The following is a 22,299-nucleotide window of genomic DNA, read 5'->3' as shown; positions in this document are numbered from 1 at the left end:
ACCCAATGGGTGCCAGCAGAGCTTTCACCTCAAGCAGATAGAGTACCCACTATACCACCCAATGGGTGCCAGCAGAGCTTTCACCTCAAGCAGATAAAGTACCCACTATACCACCCAATGGGTGCCAGCAGCCAGCAGAGCTTTCACCTCAAGCAGATAGAGTACCCACGATACCACCAAATGGGTGCCAGCAGAGCTTTCACCTCAAGCAGATAGAGTACCCATGATACCACCAAATGGGTGCCAGCAGAGCTTTCACCTCAAGCAGATAGAGTACCCACGATACCACCAAATGGGTGCCAGCAGAGCTTTCACCTCGAGTACACATTCATTACACCTGCTTCAAATGAAACAGCTACCTGCATCAAATGGTACAAGTGTGTTTGAGATGTGACAATTTCCTGGTAAGAATCCTGATATTGTACATGAGTCTGATGCTGTGCAGCACATACAGTGAGCAACATGACAGCCATGCAGTCTTCCATCACACGCTTGATCTTACACACAACCCCATGTCTACAACAACTAATGTTGGTTCTCCAGCAATCTGTATATGATACCCCACAGATGGAAGAATGATGAGGAGAACCCATGTGTCAGTTGGTGTAACACACACAGCAGATGGGGAACCGCCCCACTCATGGACATGTTCACTGACCCAGGAAGCAGTCTCTGATAATACCATGACTTGTCTGTGGAATAACCAACATGCCGCACCACTAATGAAACAGAAAATGTTTCAATCTTGTTTTCTGCAAATGGACTATGTCCAATGATCCATAGAGTGTGTTGTGTTACACGATGTGACCTCACCCCTCTATTGTCTCCCTTGAGCAGCAGCCCAGCCAGGAGGCAGTCCCACCCGGAAGACAAGACAAGGCCATGATGGAAACACTAATGCAGCCTTTACACAGGTCTGCTACAGCAAACATTGGGCTAATAAGCAGCAAGACAAGACCATGTGATTGTCCCTATCAGCCCCTCAGGACAACAGTTAATGCTGTCTTTAACTGTGTGATGGCATTCACTCTAGGTCATGGGGGCTAAATTAATCATGTGTTAGATATAGTTCTGGACAATTTAATTACCATGGGTTAAGGTGGCCTGTGGCCAGGCTGCTGGAAAAGGGTTGAAATCACCAACATACAGAGGAAAACAACCAGTACTGTCAGCAGAGCTCAAAACATCATTCACATGACTCACTCACACTGACCACATGACATCATATGACTCACACTGACCGCATGACATCACATGACTCACTCACACTGACCGCATGACATCACATGACTCACTCACACTGACCACATGACATCACATGACTCACTCACACTGACCACATGACATCACATGACTCACTCACACTGACCACATGACATCATATGACTCACACTGACCACATGACATCACATGACTCACTCACACTGACCACATGACATCACATGACTCACTAACACTGACCACATGACATCATATGACTCACACTGACCGCATGACATCACATGACTCACTCACACTGACCACATGACATCACATGACTCACACTGACCACAGCACAATTTATTGTAACAATGAAATTCCATCACAATCCTTCACAGACAATTGTCACAACACAGGTGACCATGATGTCACAATCAATGACATCACTAACCTCTCTGATTGAGCTGGTTAGTCATACTTTTTACACTCAATACTTTAATAAAATGAAATCGAGAAACTACTTTTGACATCATCACTGCCTTCCATTGTGGATTGGTCAACAAACGTTGTAACCTTGACCTTTGTCTCAGTTAGTGAATCGACAGTGCTGAAACTATTTGCTTTTTGTCTATTCCTCTTGAAATGTCTGTTAACAAGACCTCAAAGTCATTCTGTCACAGACAATGTAAAAATCTTTACACCAGCTTAATGGTTCTAACATAGATGAATACAAGCAGACACGTGTGTGTTAAGGAAATACATCCCTCAACCAGCATGTGTTTCTGGTTGACTCCCCCTCAATTCCTGGAAGCTAAGTCCTTCTCCAATATACAATCACACTGACACTTCATGAAGCCATGACCACGACCACATCAGGCTACTTCATCTGAATCTGGTGTAGCCCTGATTCAATCAAATAGAAATGTATTAACATGACTTGCCATAAGAAATGTGATTAAGTTATTTGTCATAAGTAGAAACTCCCCCCAGTAATTGCATAACAGCCATATTTGTCCATCAGTGTGTCCCTGGTTCAGCAAGGTCAGCCAGGACCACTTACTCCCTGGGTTGACAAGGCCCAGTGAAGTGAACCTGGCCAACCACAAACCCCCACACTAATATACAGCCCACAATCAAATTATACCCTTGTAATCAACCTGAATATTTTACCATAGAGGACCCTGCTTGTGGAATCCAACACATACTTCATTGTGTTCTGTGGAAAGAAGCTGTATGTCCATCCCTGAGACATAACGCCCTTGTTGTCCCAGCACACATCATAATGATGAACCTAACCATCTCATTGCAGATGACATCCAAACATACACACTGGCCTTAACATCCTGATTGTCAACACACACACAGGCCATGACATTCCAAGACACACACTGGACATGACATTCCAACACACACACAGGACATGACATTCCAACACACACACAGGACATGACATCCTGATTGTCAACACATACAGGCCATGACATTCCAACACACACACAGGCCATGACATTCCAACACACACACAGGACATGACATCCTGATTGCCAACACACACAGGCCATGTATAAAACTGTAATATCCACAGTCAGATACTGCTGAACCTTCAGTAAACTGTATTGACAGTCAGATACTGCTCAACCCATCAGTAAACTGTATAATCCACAGTCAGATACTGCTGAACCAATCAGTAAACTGTATAATCCACAGTCAGATACTGCTCAACCCATCAGTAAACTGTATAATCCACAGTCAGATACTGCTGAACCCATCAGTAAACTGTATAATCCACAGTCAGATACTGCTGATCCACTAAGTAAACTGTATAATCCACAATCAGATACTGCTCAACCCATCAGTAAACAGTATAATCCACAGTCAGATACTGCTGACCCCTCAGTAAACTGTATAATCCACAGTCAGATGCTGCTGATCCCTTCAGTAAACTGTATAATCCACAGTCAGATACTGCTGACCCCTCAGTAAACTGTATAATCCACAGTCAGATACTGCTGATCCCCTCAATAAACTGTATAATCCACAGTCAGATACTGCTGAACCCATCAGTAAACTGTATAATCCACAGTCAGATACTGCTGAACCCCTCAGTAAACTGTATAATCCACAGTCAGATACTGCTGACCCCTCAGTAAACTGTATTGACAGTCAGATACTGCTGAACCCCTCAGTAAACTGTATTGACAGTCAGATACTGCTGATCCCATCAGTAAACTGTATTGACAGTCAGATACTGCTGAACCCCTCAGTAAATTGTATTGACAGTCAGATACTGCTGAACCCCTCAGTAAACTGTACAATCCACAGTCAGATACTGCTGAACCCTCAGTCAACTGTATAATCCACAGTCAGATACTGCTGAACCCCTCAGTAAACTGTATAATCCACAGTCAGATACTGCTGAACCCATCAGTAAACTGTATAATTCACAGTGAGATACTGCTCAACCCATCAGTAAACTGTATTGACAGTCAGATACTGCTGAACCCCTCAGTAAACTGTATTGACAGTCAGATACTGCTGATCCCTCAGTAAACTGTATAATCCACCGTCAGATACTGCTGATCCCCTCAGTAAACTGTATTGACAGTCAGATACTGCTGATCCCTCAGTAAACTGTATAATCCACAGTCAGATACTGCTGAACCCATCAGTAAACTGTATTGACAGTCAGATACTGCTGATCCCTCAGTAAACTGTATAATCCACCGTCAGATACTGCTGAACCCCTCAGTAAACTGTATTGACAGTCAGATACTGCTGATCCCTCAGTAAACTGTATAATCCACAGTCAGATACTGCTGAACCCATCAGTAAACTGTATCATCCACAGTCAGATACTGCTGAACCCATCAGTAAACTGTATAATCCACAGTCAGATACTGCTGACCCCTCAGTAAACTGTATAATCCACAGTCAGATACTGCTGAACCCATCAGTAAACTGTATAATCCACAGTCAGATACTGCTGACCCCTCAGTAAACTGTATTGACAGTCAGATACTGCTGAACCCCTCAGTAAACTGTATTGACAGTCAGATACTGCTGATCCCCTCAGTAAACTGTATTGACAGTCAGATACTGCTGAACCCCTCAGTAAACTGTATTGACAGTCAGATACTGCTGAACCCATCAGTAAACTGTATTGACAGTCAGATACTGCTGAACCCCTCAGTAAACTGTATTGACAGTCAGATACTGCTGAACCCATCAGTAAACTGTATAATCCACAGTCAGATACTGCTGACCCCTCAGTAAACTGTATAATCCACAGTCAGATACTGCTGAACCCATCAGTAAACTGTATAATCCACAGTCAGATACTGCTGACCCCTCAGTAAACTGTATTGACAGTCAGATACTGCTGAACCCCTCAGTAAACTGTATTGACAGTCAGATACTGCTGATCCCCTCAGTAAACTGTATTGACAGTCAGATACTGCTGAACCCCTCAGTAAACTGTATCGACAGTCAGATATTCCTTATGTCTTAGTGTAGCATGGTAGTCAACAGACAAGAGAGAATGTACACCACGTTATGCATCCCTCACACAAGACTTCTGCAGAGTGAAAGCAGCATGTTGCCAATCATGTCTGTTCATACCAATGTGAAATGTATGGAAATTAAGAAACCAGCTAACAGTGTCATCAGCCTTCTCATCTACATTTCACTGTTATTGATCCTGTGTGTATTTTCACACTTCCATGCTACCAGGATAATAAGAAACATTAATTGAACTGTTGATTCTATAGTGCCTCATATGCAGTAAGCAATTGACAAGTAAATAACCTGTAAATGGTCAAAAAAGCAAATACTTGGTGCAGGTCCTCCCAACAATCAGTTCAACCTGGTTCACCTATTCATCAGTTTGGAGTGGACTAATAGTACAACTATTATTGTATTAGAGTGTTTTATGACTCTGGAGACACATAATCACAAAGCTCTCCAGCAGTTTAAGAGACACAGTGATCTGTATATAATACCTACAGCAGCTGCACAGAACACCAGGGGCCGGGTTGGAGTTTCAAACAACCACAGAAGCAGGCAGATGAAGTGTGAAGACTCTATACAATGAGTTCCAATGATTTCTTCACACGACTTACGGCAGAATACAGACAAAATAGTATTTAATTAATTCTATACCATAAATGTTTCAGAGTAAAATCTAATCTAAAATAGCCTCATTTCACAAGGGATCATGTTACTGCCAGGAAGGAGTTACATGTGGGAAGTCATATGCTTTCCATTTTCACAAAATAAAATAAGTATGTCTTATATCCTCTTAAGCAAGTCATGATGTTTATGAAAACCTATATGAAATATTAAAAAAAGCTTGGTAATTACTTACTCATAGAATATGTCCATATCATATTTTGATACCCAAACTTAAGACTGAATCACAAGCAGTACAAACTGAAGCAAATGTAGATTTGGCCACACTTCGTGGGTGACAGACTGCTCTATAATTATGGTACAGCATATGACTGTCAAATCAAATAGGACAGACAAGATAGGAATTGACGACTATCACATCCTTAATCTCCATGAGTTTCTACAATTATGAAGAGTAACAGAAACCAGCTTCTATTGTGTGCAGCAATGTGCTAGAGGACCAGGCAACATACAGATAAGTTTGCCATGTCAAAACTCCATACATCTGGAATATTAGTTAACAATTTTGACAGCAGTGGTATTCAAGCAAGAAGTAGGAAGATTCTGACTGAAGTAAAGGAAAGCTCCTGGAATGTAAAAGAAGGAAAGCACTTCTACTGACAAGTGAGCTACTTACACCTGCACAGCCACCGCAACAGCAGCAGCAGTAGCAGCAGCCTCCTCCGACACCAATATTTCACATTGTCATGCAAGGCTATAATAGCATGAAATACGAATCCAAATGTAGTTTTACGCCTTGTCAATTTCCATAAGCAATATACACCATGACAGGCTACAAGCAGCCTCACACATCCCGCTATGCTGCAGCATGATCAGTGTGAACACTCACAAATGATGCTTTCCTGGAATGGCCACAGGCTCCAGTTTACAAATGACAGACACTGGAAGTGATTAAAGGCTTGGTAGGGAACATTGAAGTTGGTAGGTGACATGGGATTAGTTCCACTAGAAAGTGTCCACACAATATGGTGGGGCAGACGCTACACCACAGGTAAAGGAGTTTGTGTACAGCATACTGATGTGTAGACATCACAATAAGGCAAGCAAGGTGGGTGTGTCTTGAGGTGGGATCAGGGATGTAGAGGTCATGGTAAGGCACACAGGGTGGGTGTGACTTGAGGTGGGATCGGGGATGTAGAGGTCATGGTAAGGCACACAGGGTGGGTGTGTCTTGAGGTGGGATCAGGGATGAAGAGGTCATGGTAAGGCACACAGGGTGGGTGTGTCTTGAGGTGGGATCAGGGATCATGGAGTGTGGTGTTGATGGTTTGAGGGTGGTGTTGATGGTGGAGGGTGGTATTGATGGTGGAGGGTGGTGTTGATGGTGGAGGGTGGTGTTGATGGTGGAGTGTGGTGTTGATGGTGGAGGGTGGTGTTGATGGTGGAGGGTGGTGTTGATGGTGGAGGGTGGTATTGATAGTGGAGGGTGGTATTGATAGTGGAGGGTGGTGTTGATGGTGGAGTGTGGTGTTGATGGTGGAGGGTGGTATTGATAGTGGAGGGTGGTATTGATAGTGGAGGGTGGTGTTGATGGTTGAGTGTGGTGTTGATGGTGGAGGGTGGTGTTGATGGTGGAGGGTGGTGTTGATGGTGGAGGGTGGTGTTGATGGTGGAGGGTGGTATTGATAGTGGAGGGTGGTATTGATAGTGGAGGGTGGTGTTGATGGTGGAGTGTGGTGTTGATGGTGGAGGGTGGTGTTGATGGTGGAGGGTGGTGTTGATGGTGGAGGGTGGTGTTGATGGTGGAGGGTGGTGTTGATGGTGTAGGGTGGTGTTGATGGTGGAGTGTGGTATTGATGATGGAGGGTGGTGTTGATGGTGGAGGGTGGTATTGATAGTGGAGGGTGGTATTGATAGTGGAGGGTGGTGTTGATGGTGGAGTGTGGTGTTGATGGTGGAGGGTGGTGTTGATGGTGGAGGGTGGTGTTGATGGTGTAGCGTGGTGTTGATGGTGGAGTGTGGTATTGATGATGGAGTATGCTGGAATGATATGTTATCAACTTTTACATGTGATATTCAACTTTGCAATGATAAAGATGTAAGCAGCACTTAAATGCAAACAAACTCAAGAATGAGACATCAGCTAAATATGCATGAGAGAGAAAGAAACAACATGCCACTTCCATCCTCAGCAAAGTGATTTAGATACAGATCAAGTATTGTACCTGCAGTCACACTGTGGCAAGCCCACGCTCACATTATGGCCATAGGCACCTTCAGGCAATTAACAATATATAGATTTCTGTTGAGTGGCATTGTTGATCACCCTGTAATTGCAAGGCATGATACTCTATCCTGATGTGATTGTCACAGGTAACTAAACCTGTATGACTGGCCGGGCTCACCACAAACACAACACAGCTTATGTTGGTAATTCCAATAATTCCGTGGCCAATCACTACAGTTGGTGATTACATCATTGTTCTACTTAAATGATAAAGGCCCTTGTCACGCTGGGATATGATATTGAAGAAACTAATATTCTCGACCTTTACATGTTTCAATACATCTCTTTTTATTCAAACTGATACAACCTTCACTTTTCAGGACAAACAAATCAACTTCTATGCATCAGACATGCCAAGCAATATGTACTTGCAATAATGAGTAACTAATAAGAACATTAGTGTACAGAGACATCTGACATTGAACCACACAGAGAGCTGCAAGAGATGCCTGGCCCAATACTGGGTACTCAACATCACCAGGATGGTACAAAGATACTATACTTCATCGTCACACCGTCCCCTCACATGGTACAATACATTACTGGCCACTATGCATCATCGTCCCGATGCATCATCGTGCTATCACATGGAACAATACATCACTGGCAGCTATGCATCATCGTGCTATCACATGGAACAATACATCACTGGCCACTATACATCATCGTGCTATCACATGGAACAATACATCACTGGCCGCTATGCATCATCGTGCTATCACATGGAACAATACATCACTGGCCGCTATACATCATTGTCCCTATGCATCATCGTGCTATCACATGGAACAATACATCACTGGCCGCTATACATCATTGTCCCTATGCATCATTGTGCTATCACATGGAACAATACATCACTGGCCGCTATGCATCATCATGCTATCACATGGAACAATACATCACTGGCCGCTATGCATCATCGTGCTATCACATGGAACAATACATCACTGGCCGCTATACATCATCGTGCTATCACATGGAACAATACATCACTGGCCGCTATGCATCATCGTGCTATCACATGGAACAATACATCACTGGCCGCTATACATCATTGTCCCTATGCATCATCGTGCTATCACATGGAACAATACATCACTGGCCGCTATACATCATTGTCCCTATGCATCATCGTGCTATCACATGGAACAATACATCACTGGCCGCTATACATCATTGTCCCTATGCATCATCGTGCTATCACATGGAACAATACATCACTGGCCGCTATGCATCATCGTGCTATCACATGGAACAATACATCAATGGCCGCTATACATCATCGTCCCTATGCATCATCGTGCTATCACATGGAACAATACATCACTGGCCGCTATGCATCATCGTGCTATCACATGGAACAATACATCACTGGCCGCTATGCATCATCGTGCTATCACATGGAACAATACATCACTGGCCGCTATACATCATTGTCCCTATGCATCATCGTGCTATCACATGGAACAATACATCACTGGCCGCTATACATCATCGTCCCTATACATCATCGTGCTATCACATGGAACAATACATCACTGGCGGCTATGCATCATCGTGCTATCACATGGAACAATACATCACTGGCCGCTATACATCATCGTGCTATCACATGGAACAATACACCCCTTGCCGCTATGCATCATCGTGCTATCACATGGAACAATACATCACTGGCCGCTATGCATCATCGTGCTATCACATGGAACAATACATCACTGGCCGCTATACATCATCGTCCCTATGCATCATCGTGCTATCACATGGAACAATACATCACTGGCCGCTATACATCATCGTGCTATCACATGGAAAAATACATAACTGGCCGCTATACATCTTTATGCTATCACATGGTACAATACATCACTGGCTGCTATACATCATCATGCTATCACATGGTGCAATACATCACTGGCCGCTATACATCATCGTGCTATCACATGGTACAATACATCACTGGCCACTTTACATCATTATGCTATCACATGGAACAATACATCACTGACCACACTATACATCACATCTAGTCAGCATCTATTTAAAAAAATAGTCAATGAAAAACTCCTGCAGTTAACTTGCAGACAAATGTCTGTGACTTAGTTCCAAACAAAAACTGCTTCACTTCTTTCGAAGCCTGTAGCCAGTTTTTACCGATCAGTACTGAGATCAAAAGGCTTAAATCTGAATGATTGTAAGCTAGCTATCCAGGCTGTGTAGCAGCCATTGGTAGGCCTACTCCCTCATGCACCTCCCTTGAGAGAATCAAATCTGGTCTTGTTTTTACCCTTATACTCACATTAGCTCTAAGGATAATTACTACACTTGTTCTGAAGGAGGCGCTACAGTCTCTACCCTACTTGGTGACATGGCACCTCTGTGTGAGGGAACCCACTGCTCTGTGAAATGCTTTAGGAATGTTTGAAATATCTCAGCATCTTAGTCAACTGTTGAGAGCTGTACATGTCACTGCTAAACAAAAGTTCAACTTGATATACCAATGGTTAACAATAATTCCAGCCTAGAGAGAACTCAAGAAGCTTGGTCCCCTAGGCCTCATGCTGGGAATGGAGTCATGATGCTGTCCTGTCCTGTGTCACAACTGACTTACAGCCTGCAGGATCCACAGATATGTGCATGTATGTGGGAACACTGGATTCCAGCTTTCTGAAGTCATACCCCATCACTGCTGCCTTGCTCAAAAGAAACACATAGTGGTAATCTCATTGGACGTTTGAACTTAAAGAATGGTTTCCTTTTCTTGCATAGAATGAAAATACAGAGAGCAAAATACAGAGAGCAATTGTCACATCAGGCACCAGGGCACTGTGACAGAAAAACACATGGATGTGAGTAAACCCATGTCAAATAATAAGACATGAATGTACCCTGGCTGAATATAAAACTTCAACATCAGGGAACATAAGTCTAAATAATCTGAATAAAAAGAGTGAAGAAAATAATATGAATGGATCACTGAAAATCAGTGATGACACCAGCTATTGGCAAAAAGGTGAGCAAGTCCTGCAAGGCCTCCACGGTGACAGAGATGCTGACCATTGAATGGCACCCCCAGATGTCACCAGCTGGCTGTCATACTAGTTATTACAACATATTAAATATATCACTATCAAGGCTAAACATCCAACTTCATGTATGTAGGTGTATCCAACACCTTTCAGTCTCTCCAAGTCAGCTAAAATTTCAAATATATCCATGGACAGCACCTCTCAATGTGGGATGTGTCCACACAAGCTCAACGTAACAGGGTAACAATGTAGCCACACACAGGTGATGACAGGGGCACAAACACAGGAGCACCATGTCACTACACACAGCCTGTACTGGGGCACCATGTCACAACACACAGCCTGTACTGGGGCACCATGTCACAACACACAGCCTGTACTGGGGCACCATGTCACTACACACAGTCTGTACTGGGGCACCATGTCACTACATACAGCCTGTACTGGGGCACCATGTCAGTACACACAGTCTGTACTGGGGCACCATGTCACTACACACAGTCTGTACTGGGGCACCATGTCACTACATACAGTCTGTACTTGAGCACCATGTCACTACACACAGTCTGTACTGGGGCACCATGTCACTACACACAGTCTGTACTGGGGCACCATGTCACTACACACAGCCTGTACTGGGGCACCATGTCACTACACACAGTCTGTACTTGAGCACCATGTCACTACACACAGTCTGTACTGGGGCACCATGTCACTACACACAATCTGTACTGGGGCACCATGTCACTACACACAGTCTGTACTGGGGCACCATGTCACTACACACAGTCTGTACTGGGGCACCATGTCACTACACACAGTCTGTACCGGGGCACCATGTCACTACACACAGTCTGTACTGGGGCACCATGTCACTACACACAGTCTGTACTGGGGCACCATGTCACTACACACAGCCTGTGATGGGGCTCCATGTCACTACACACAGTCTGTACTGGGGCACCATGTCACAACACACAGCCTGTACTGGGGCACCATGTCACTACACACAGTCTGTACTGGGGCACCATGTCACTACACACAGCCTGTACTGGGGCACCATGTCACTACACACAGTCTGTACTGGGGCACCATGTCACTACACACAGTCTGTACTGGGGCACCATGTCACTACACACAGTCTGTACTGGGGCACCATGTCACAACACACAGCCTGTACTGGGGCACCATGTCACAACACACAGCCTGTACTGGGGCACCATGTCACTACACACAGTCTGTACTGGGGCACCATGTCACTACACACAGTCTGTACTGGGGCACCATGTCACTACACACAGTCTGTACTGGGGCACCATGTCACTACACAGTCTGTACTGGGGCACCATGCACAACACACAGTCTGTACTGGGACACCATGTCACTACACACAGCCTGTACTGGGACACCATGTCACTACACACAGTCTGTACTGGGGCACCATGTCACTACACACAGTCTGTACTGGAGCACCATGTCACTACACACAGCCTGTACTGGGACACCATGTCACTACACACAGTCTGTACTGGGACACCATGTCACTACACACAGTCTGTACTGGAGCACCATGTCACTACACACAGCCTGTACTGGGACACCATGTCACAACACACAGCCTGTACTGGGGCACCATGTCACTACACACAGCCTGTACTGGGGCACCATGTCACTACACACAGTCTGTACTGGGGCACCATGTCACTACACACAGTCTGTACTGGGGCACCATGTCACTACACACAGCCTGTACTGGGGCACCATGTCACTACACACAGTCTGTACTGGGGCACCATGTCACTACACACAGTCTGTACTGGGGCACCATGTCACTACACACAGTCTGTACTGGGGCACCATGTCACAACACACAGCCTGTACTGGGGCACCATGTCACAACACACAGCCTGTACTGGGGCACCATGTCACTACACACAGTCTGTACTGGGGCACCATGTCACTACACACAGTCTGTACTGGGGCACCATGTCACTACACAGTCTGTACTGGGGCACCATGCACAACACACAGTCTGTACTGGGACACCATGTCACTACACACAGCCTGTACTAGGACACCATGTCACTACACAGTCTGTACTGGGGCACCATGCACAACACACAGTCTGTACTGGGACACCATGTCACTACACACAGCCTGTACTGGGACACCATGTCACTACACAGTCTGTACTGGGGCACCATGCACAACACACAGTCTGTACTGGGGCACCATGTCACTACACACAGTCTGTACTGGGGCACCATGTCACTACACACAGTCTGTACTGGAGCACCATGTCACTACACACAGCCTGTACTGGGACACCATGTCACTACACACAGTCTGTACTGGGACACCATGTCACTACACACAGCCTGTACTGGGGCACCATGTCACTACACACAGCCTGTACTGGGGCACCATGTCACTACACACAGTCTGTACTGGGGCACCATGTCACTACACACAGCCTGTACTGGGGCACCATGTCACTACACACAGTCTGTACTGGGGCACCATATCACTACACACAGTCTGTACTGGGACACCATGTCACTACACACAGTCTGTACTGGGGCACCATGTCACTACACACAGTCTGTACTGGGGCACCATGTCACTACACACAGTCTGTACTGGGGCACCATGTCACTACACACAGTCTGTACTGGGACACCATGTCACTACACACAGTCTGTACTGGGGCACCATGTCACTACACACAGCCTGTACTGGGGCACCATGTCACAACACACAGCCTGTACTGGGGCACCATGTCACTACACACAGTCTGTACTGGGGCACCATGTCACTACACACAGTCTGTACTGGGGCACCATGTCACTACACACAGTCTGTACTGGGACACCATGTCACTACACACAGTCTGTACTGGGGCACCATGTCACTACACACAGCCTGTACTGGGGCACCATGTCACAACACACAGCCTGTACTGGGGCACCATGTCACTACACACAGTCTGTACTGGGGCACCATGTCACTTTACACAGCCTGTACTGGGGCACCATGTCACTACACACAGTCTGTACCGGGGCACCATGTCACTACACACAGTCTGTACTGGGGCACCATGTCACTACACACAGCCTGTACTGGGGCACCATGTCACTACACACAGTCTGTACTGGGGCACCATGTCACTACACACAGTCTGTACTGGGGCACCATGTCACTACACACAGCCTGTACTGGGGCACCATGTCACTACACACAGTCTGTACTGGTTGTGATGGGGCCACCATGTCACTACACAAAGTCACGATAGATCATCCAAATGCAATAATTCAAACTCAAAATTTCATTTGTTCACATATTTGAAACAAGAGGCCCATCGGGCCTGTATCACTTACCTGGATATTTACGCAATCATGACAAAATATACATTGCATTATACATGCATATAATACTGCAAATATTTCGTAATTTCGACTCTGTCAGCATATAAAAGGGGTGGATGGCAAATCTTGACAGCATGAACATGTATTTCTCTACATACAAATGTAGAATGAAGATCCAAACCGTTTCCATGTTATGATACAGGATAAATCATATTAAAGGTATTATTCTCTTCATAACAAACAAATGTATACAATGAACTCTTAATTGTACATATGGTTATACGGTGGGGATCTTAACTGTGTCCAAGTTATAAACTCTTTTTGTTTCAGCCCCCCGGGGCTGGGGCTGGGGGTGTGGTTCAGCCCCTCCATTTCTCCAATTTGAACCCCCACCATTGGAGAATGCTTTCAACCAAATATGGTTGATATCTATCTCTTAGTTCCAGAGAGGAAGTCGTTTAAAGCAAAAACACCAAATGACCCCTATTTCACTCTGTCCCTCAGCCCCTTAGGGAGGGTTGTCAGCCCCACCATTTGTACAACTTTGAAACCTCACCACCGGAGAATGCTTCCAACCAAATATGGTTGATATCTATCTCTTAGTTCCAAAGATGATCTCGTTTAAAGCAATATAGCCAAATTACCCCTATTTGGTCCCGCCCCTCAGTCCCCTTGGGATCAGCGCTACCTGTTGTAAGATTTTGAATCCCCTTCACGTAGGGATGCTTCCAGTAAAATTTCGTTAATTTCCAGTAAGTAGTTCAGAAGAAGAAGAAGTTGTTTGAATAAATTGTTGACGTACGGACGATGGACGCCACGGTATAGCATAAATTCACCTTGGTCCTTCGGTGAGCTAATAATAATAAAACCAGTGTGATAGATGGTATACAAACCTGCAAACAAAGTAATATCTACACCATGGAGAGACTCACTGGAACACACTGATACATACAAGCATGGAGGATCATAATTATAAAAAGGTAATGTTCAAATGACATCTTCAATATGGTCGACTTCGTGGCCATGCAAGATTAATATCCTATGCAGAAACTTTCACATTCATAAACCCAGTGTTGATAGAACAATAGATCCATGGGTGTATCATAAACACAGTGTTGATGGAACAATAGATCCATGGGTGTATCATAAACACAGTGTTTATGGAACAATAGATCCATGGGTGTATCATAAACACAGTGTTGATGGAACAATAGATCCATGGGTGTATCATAAACCAAGTGTTTATACAACAATACATCCATGGGTGTATCATAAACACAGTGTTTATGGAACAATAGATCCATGGGTGTATCATAAACACAGTGTTGATACAACAATAGATTCATGGGTGTATCATAAACCCAGTGTTTATGGAACAATAGATCCATGGGTGTATCATAAACCCAGTGTTGATGGAACAATAGATCCATGGGTGTATCATAAACCCAGTGTTTATGGAACAATAGATCCATGGGTGTATCATAAACACAGTGTTTATGGAACAATAGATCCATGGGTGTATCATAAACACAGTGTTTATGGAACAATAGATCCATTGGTGTATCTTAAACACAGCGTTTATGGAACAATAGATCCATTGGTGTATCTTAAACACAGTGTTTATGGAACAATAGATCCATGGGTGTATCATAAACCCAGTGTTTATGGAACAATAGATCCATGGGTGTATCATAAACACAGTGTTTATGGAACAATAGATCCATTGGTGTATCATAAACACAGTGTTGATGGAACAATAGATCCATGGGTGTATCATAAACCCAGTGTTTATACAACAATAGATCCATGGGTGCATCATAAACCCAGTAATTATACAACAATAGATCCATGGGTGCATCATAAACCCAGTGTTTATACAACAATAGATCCATGGGTGCATCATAAACCCAGTGTTTATACAACAATAGATCCATGGGTGTATCATAAACCCAGTGTTTATACAACAATAGATCCATGGGTGCATCATAAACCCAGTGTTTATGGAACAATAGATCCATGGGTGTGTGTGAAGGTCCTAACAGGTTCAATCTCCATGTCTGCCATTAAGCACTGCAAGCACATACCTGTCATGACTTGTGGTATGATTCAAGTGAGTTTACAGGTGGAGATTTTTTTTCTTTCTTTCAGACTGGATTGATTATCTGTTGACAAACCTTTTGGTGATTTGACAAAGAAGTGTAAAACAAATATCCAACACTCTACTCACCTCATAAACTGTCGACTTTGTTGGTTATGTGTGTTTTCTGAACCTGCATAAAAGAAAGAGAAACTAAACAAATCGTCAATACGAATCTTGCTGCCATGCAGATCTCTTCTTTTTGTTAAAAAATTGGTAAAAATTTCAAACTGGTGACTGTGAACTGCTATTCCATTTCTTGTAGTGTCTCCCTATATGGAATACTTTTGAAGTCCATTCCCACTATATCATGTTTTTTCTGTGTCTATGTCACAAGCAGATATATCACTGTCCCTTATTACCTTATAATAACGTGATGATCATATATCATCCTCACAGATAACACACGATCCTGTACTACAGATTCTCTTCAGTGATGCACAAAATCCCATTTCCAAATACAGCATAGTGTTGATATCAAAGCCAGTAATAAAGTGTGATCTTTCAACCATGACCTCCTCCCATCCCGACAGCGCCATCTAGCAGCAATCAATCACAACTGTCCAATGACCCATCACTGCCGCAATATTTATTGAAATCGACAAGACTGGCCGCCACAACTACAAAGGTGTATTTCAGAGAAAATTGCATTTTCCCATCAATTACAGCAAACTTCTTTCTTCCTTGCATTTTGATGTGACAAGTGTCATATTGTCTGCAGTAACTAAACTAATATTGCCCATGTGACATGTACATAAAAAAGGCCTCTTTCTCCATGTTAAAAACTTAATTGTGACAGGATTATATCTTTATTTCGAACAAGAGATAAAATTTCCTGGAATAATTGAGTCTATTACTTGGATTATGTTGTCAAAAATCTCCTAAGATATGCATTTTTTACATTCATCTTTATCTAAGACAGTTTTTGGGTCCACCATTACACACCAACTGAGACTGATTTACAGATAAATGTCACATGATATTTTTTTCTATACTTTTTAAATGTCCAGTTGATGATTTGCACATTGATAGCGTCAAATGACTCATTGCAATTTGTAAAAAAGTGCACATAAATAAAAATCAGTGAAACCAGACATTTTCTTTAACATGTACTGACACCTAGGAACTTTTTGTCTGATAAACATATCAGTGTATTACCATTATGATGCCTTGGTATTGAGAAGTTATCTTGCCTTGAAAGCGGCAGCTATTGAAACCAGGGTGATGGCGCCTCTATGAGCTGTCCCACATGTGTTGCTCAGTTTAGTGAAGGTAACAATGCCCAGCTTTATCCCTGCCTAATGCCAGTATAGCGTCCCAATGGGGATGCCTCCTAGTAAAACAAGAAAATTAAGCTGAGGTCAAGACAAAGAAACACTCACTTAGGGATGAATTTCCCACAAAATAAATTGATTAAATATGAAAATAAGAGAGTTTGATGAAATAGGAGTTTAAGAGTTCTATTATTATTTCAAGATGATCTTACTTATTAAGTTAGTAAAACCTAAAACTATTTTTCATTATGCAAAGATAATCTTGTTATTTGTCATATGTAAACATTTTGAACTCAAAATTTATTGATTTATTTTTTACATGAGATTTCAATGAAGTCAGCATAATTACAGTACAGAGGCCAGCCAGCATGAGAGTGATGTGTTGGTTACAAGTGTGTGTGCCAGTGTGCAACCCTGCATATAGCTAACACACATGGCCTGCGGTAATGGTGAATGCCAGACACATTTCACTTTTCCACATCATATTTTTGGAAGGTCGAGTTGCTGCCGCCAAGATAAACTATATACAACTATAACATGTGATGATGTTAAACCTCCTCTGCAAGTGTTCATCAGTTAGGCAACATAGGAAAAACAGGGTGAGAGGTGCTTTAAGGGTGCCTCCATTAACATGTAACAGAAACACAATACAAAATACCACCAAGGGAAATGAATGTCATACAAAGTGAAGTGAGTCAAGAGAAGACACTGTGATCTCAATGTAATATTCTTCACACTGTCAACACATTTTACACGGGTAACACTGCCATAAGTCAGTTTCTGAGATTTGTTTCCACAACATCAACAACAAAATTGACCAAAGTTGAGTGGAGATGAAGATGCTTAAAGGAATCATTATCATCTACTCAGGTAAGAGTTCAAACACTGTGACAGGGTTAAAACATGTGATTCTCCTTTCAATCTTCAAAAAGTTGATTCCTCAATGTTGATGCAATGATCTTAATCCAATGGTACTGATACTTATGTCCATCCCAAACATCAGCCTCAGGGCATGTTGGTGCGTAATCATATTCTGTAAATATAAATAAGATTTTCAATTCCATGCTTAACCAAAGTCACAGTATGGCCGACCATGTTTTCATAAAGGTTCATCTCTCTGCATGGACCTTGTGGCTTCTCAGAGAGAAAGAAGACTTTTAAAGATGTTGGTTGTTGTTCCAGTCTGTGGCATGACCAGATGTGAATGCTAGTGCACTGATACACATCACATCAATCTTCAACATTTCTTTAGCTTGTGATTTCTTTCAAGATTCTTAAAGACTTTTCAAAAGTTCAAGTTTCTAATATTTGCTACTTAGAAAAAGGACTAACAATTAGACCAACATAGTCGACTATTCTTGTTGTAAGAGGCGACTAACAGGATGGGGTGTTCAGGCTTACTGACTTGGTTGATGCATGTCATCGTTTCCCAATTGTATAGATCGATGCTCATGATATCAATCACTGGATTGTCTGCTCCAGACTCGATTATTTACAGACTGCCGTCATGTTGCTGTAATATTGTTGAAACAAACAAACATAATATGTTAGGATACATACTGACAAGAGAGTTATCAAAATGACATAATAATGAGATCACATGTTTCCCTGTGTGCTAATGTTACTATACAAAATGTGGTTTAGAGAGTGTGTCAGTTTAATGTCAAGTGTGATCCAATAAGTAGGACATCATTTATAGATTATGGATATCCTAGGTTTTAAAGACAGGTGTCTACTGGGTGTATGCTCCTTGCCGGGGACATTTCCAGTTTGTCAGTACAGAGGCTTAACAAGTTGCTGTTTAAAATCAGAACTTAGTTGTAAAAAGATCCCTCACTGACTTCCTTCTCTTCATATACATACATTCTATGATAAAAATATTATGTCACACTGTTGAAAACAGCATTGAATAATCTGTACGTAACTATGATTCCACTGTGATACCTGTGTCACTCCGTTGTAATCAGATCAGAACAAGTGTCATCACTCCTCAAGGCATGCAGTCTATGCTGGTCTCGCATCTTTACACATGGCAACATCTCCCTCATCCCCCTTGTGTGTCAACACCAGCAGAATACAACACCATGCATGTTTAACATGGCTACAAGCTTCAACTCATTCACAGTCACTGTACTTGTCTTCCAAGGTGAAAACATACCATTAATATTCTTCCGTATAACCATATCATTAATGTATAACTTGTTTCAGGTACGATATTGGTGAAATACTGCCGATGGGACTATAAATCTTAACTCACTCACTCACTGTACATTCTACAACATCCTTAAACCAAATTAAAATTTGAAGAAATTGAGAGTCATGTAAAAGAAATAGAAGATGGACCAGGCCAACTCAATAAGGACTAACACCCCCAAGCTGTGGAAGGACACACATCCCATTGATCGGTCGAGGATCACTGATATATTATACAGCATACATAAGTGTTAATTCACTCTCACCAACAATGCTTTTTTTTATTAATCAACAAGAAAAATAGTGAGCAGGGATCACTAATACCCCTGACTTCAACTCTGACACATTTCGACTCCAACTTATTTCAAGTTCAAACATGTAAAAAGCAATAATTCTCAGAATAATTCTATTGAAATCCAGCTTTGCATTGCACTTCTACTATCAGTATAGAAACTTTTCTCAAAATTTGAAAAGAATCTATGAAGTAGTTTTCAAGGTATAGGTAGCAAAAATGTTTTGGCAAAAAACATTGGAAAAGAATCCTTGAAGTAGTTTTCAGGTTAAAGGTGACACAAATTTTGAAGTAACATGAAAAATATATTTTTTCAGAAAATACACATGTCAAAATCAAACTTTGCACTGCACCTCTTCTATTAGTATGGAAACTGTTCCCTAAGTTTAAAAATAATCCAAGCAGTAGTTTTCAAGTTATAGGTCGCACAAATGTTTCAGTAAAATAATTGTAAGTAAAAAATTGAAAAACAGCTGTATTTTTTCAGAAAATCTAAATATTGAAATCAAACTTCGCACTGCACTTGAATAATAGGTATAAAAAGTGTTCACCAAGATTGAAAGAATCTTTGCAGTAGTTGTCAAGTTATAGGTGACAAAAAATGTCCTCGTATGGACGGACAGAAAGATGGAATTCCTTGGCATATCTATATATACCCACACCCTTTAGGTCCGGGGGACAAAAAACTACCGGTGGATGTAATTTCCCACCCATATAGAACCTCTTGTACCAGTACAACAGCTGGGAAACAGCTGATCATCTCTAGGCCTTTAACACAGCTAAGTCTAAGATCACGCTAATTTAGCATTAAGTCATTCTGTAATACACTGATCTTTACGTGAAACCGACCTACTGTGGCTAAATTAGTCCTGGTACAAGGGACGTTGTAAAAACCTGGCCGGAAGGATGCACCAACCATCAGGTCCCCACACTCAGAGTAATGGCCTCTGTTTATGGAGGAGATGGTGGGTTTAGCGACTACTTACACAAATCACTGGTTTCATACATAGCCTCTTCACGGAGGCTAGGACACAGTGAGACACCAGTCTATATATGTGGGTACAGGGAGACACTAGTCTATATATGTGGGTACAGGGAGACACCAGTCTATATCTGGGTACAGGGAGACACCAGTCTATATATGTGGGTACAGGGAGACACCAGTCTGGGTACAGGGAGACACCAGTCTATATCTGGGTACAGGGAGACACTAGTCTATATATCTGGGTACAGGGAGACACCAGTCTATATCTGGGTACAGGGAGACACCAGTCTATATATGTGGGTACAGGGAGACACCAGTCTATATCTGGTTTCAGGGAGACACCAGTCTGGGTACAGGGAGACACCAGTCTATATCTGGGTACAGGGAGACACCAGTCTATATCTGGGTACAGGGAGACACCAGTCTATATCTGGGTACAGGGAGACACCAGTCTATATCTGGGTACAGTGAGACACCAGTCTGGATACAGGGAGACACCAGTCTACATCTGGGTACAGGGAGACACCAGTCTATATCTGGGTACAGGGAGACACCAGTCTATATCTGGGTACAGGGAGACACCAGTCTTGGTACAGGGAGACACCAGTCTATATCTGGGTACAGGGAGACACCAGTCTGGGTACAGGGAGACACCAGTCTACATCTGGGTACAGGGAGACACCAGTCTACATCTGGGTACAGGGAGACACCAGTCTTGGTACAGGGAGACACCAGTCTGGATACAGGGAGACACCAGTCTATATCTGGGTACAGGGAGACACCAGTCTGGATACAGGGAGACACCAGTCTACATCTGGGTACAGGGAGACACCAGTCTACATCTGGGTACAGGGAGACACCAGTCTGGGTACAGGGAGACACCAGTCTATATCTGGGTACAGGGAGACACCAGTCTGGATACAGGGAGACACCAGTCTACATCTGGGTACAGGGAGACACCAGTCTGGATACAGGGAGACACCAGTCTACATCTGGGTACAGGGAGACACCAGTCTACATCTGGGTACAGGGAGACACCAGTCTATATCTGGGTACAGGGAGACACCAGTCTACATCTGGGTACAGGGAGACACCAGTCTATATCTGGGTACAGGGAGACACCAGTCTATATCTGGGTACAGGGAGACACCAGTCTATATCTGGGTACAGGGAGACACCAGTCTATATCTGGGTACAGGGAGACACCAGTCTGGGTACAGGGAGACACCAGTCTATATCTGGGTACAGGGAGACACCAGTCTATATCTGGGTACAGGGAGACACCAGTCTATATCTGGGTACAGGGAGACACCAGTCTATATCTGGGTACAGGGAGACACCAGTCTGGGTACAGGGAGACACCAGTCTACATCTGGGTACAGGGAGACACCAGTCTATATCTGGGT

At 43.2% G+C, this 22,299-nt stretch overlaps 1 protein-coding gene across 12 annotated transcripts in view; it reads right to left on the bottom strand.

Annotated features, from left to right (window-relative positions):
• Positions 1-22,299, bottom strand: part of LOC124118894 (kin of IRRE-like protein 1) — a 410,728-nt gene that overhangs the window by 168,148 nt on the left and 220,281 nt on the right. For 8 of the 12 annotated variants that reach the window (XR_007221847.1, XR_007221848.1, XR_007221846.1 and 5 more), the window contains exon 3: positions 16,240-16,282. The exons of 1 other annotated variant lie outside the window; for it this stretch is intronic. The gene's annotated coding sequence lies outside the window, so the exon portion shown is untranslated. Of the gene's footprint in view, positions 1-16,239; positions 16,283-16,511; positions 16,631-17,307; positions 17,483-22,299 lie in introns of those variants that run through there. 3 more of the 12 variants (XM_048398299.1, XM_046481197.2, XM_046481200.2) reach the window with 2 other exon arrangements.

This window comes from Haliotis rufescens, unplaced genomic scaffold (assembly GCF_023055435.1).
Source record: "Haliotis rufescens isolate VD_foot unplaced genomic scaffold, xgHalRufe1.0.p SCAF_18, whole genome shotgun sequence".
Classification (NCBI taxonomy): Eukaryota; Metazoa; Mollusca; class Gastropoda; order Lepetellida; family Haliotidae; genus Haliotis; species Haliotis rufescens.
The sequence above is the reverse complement of the archived record's forward strand: the minus strand, read 5'-3'. Positions and strand labels throughout refer to the sequence as shown.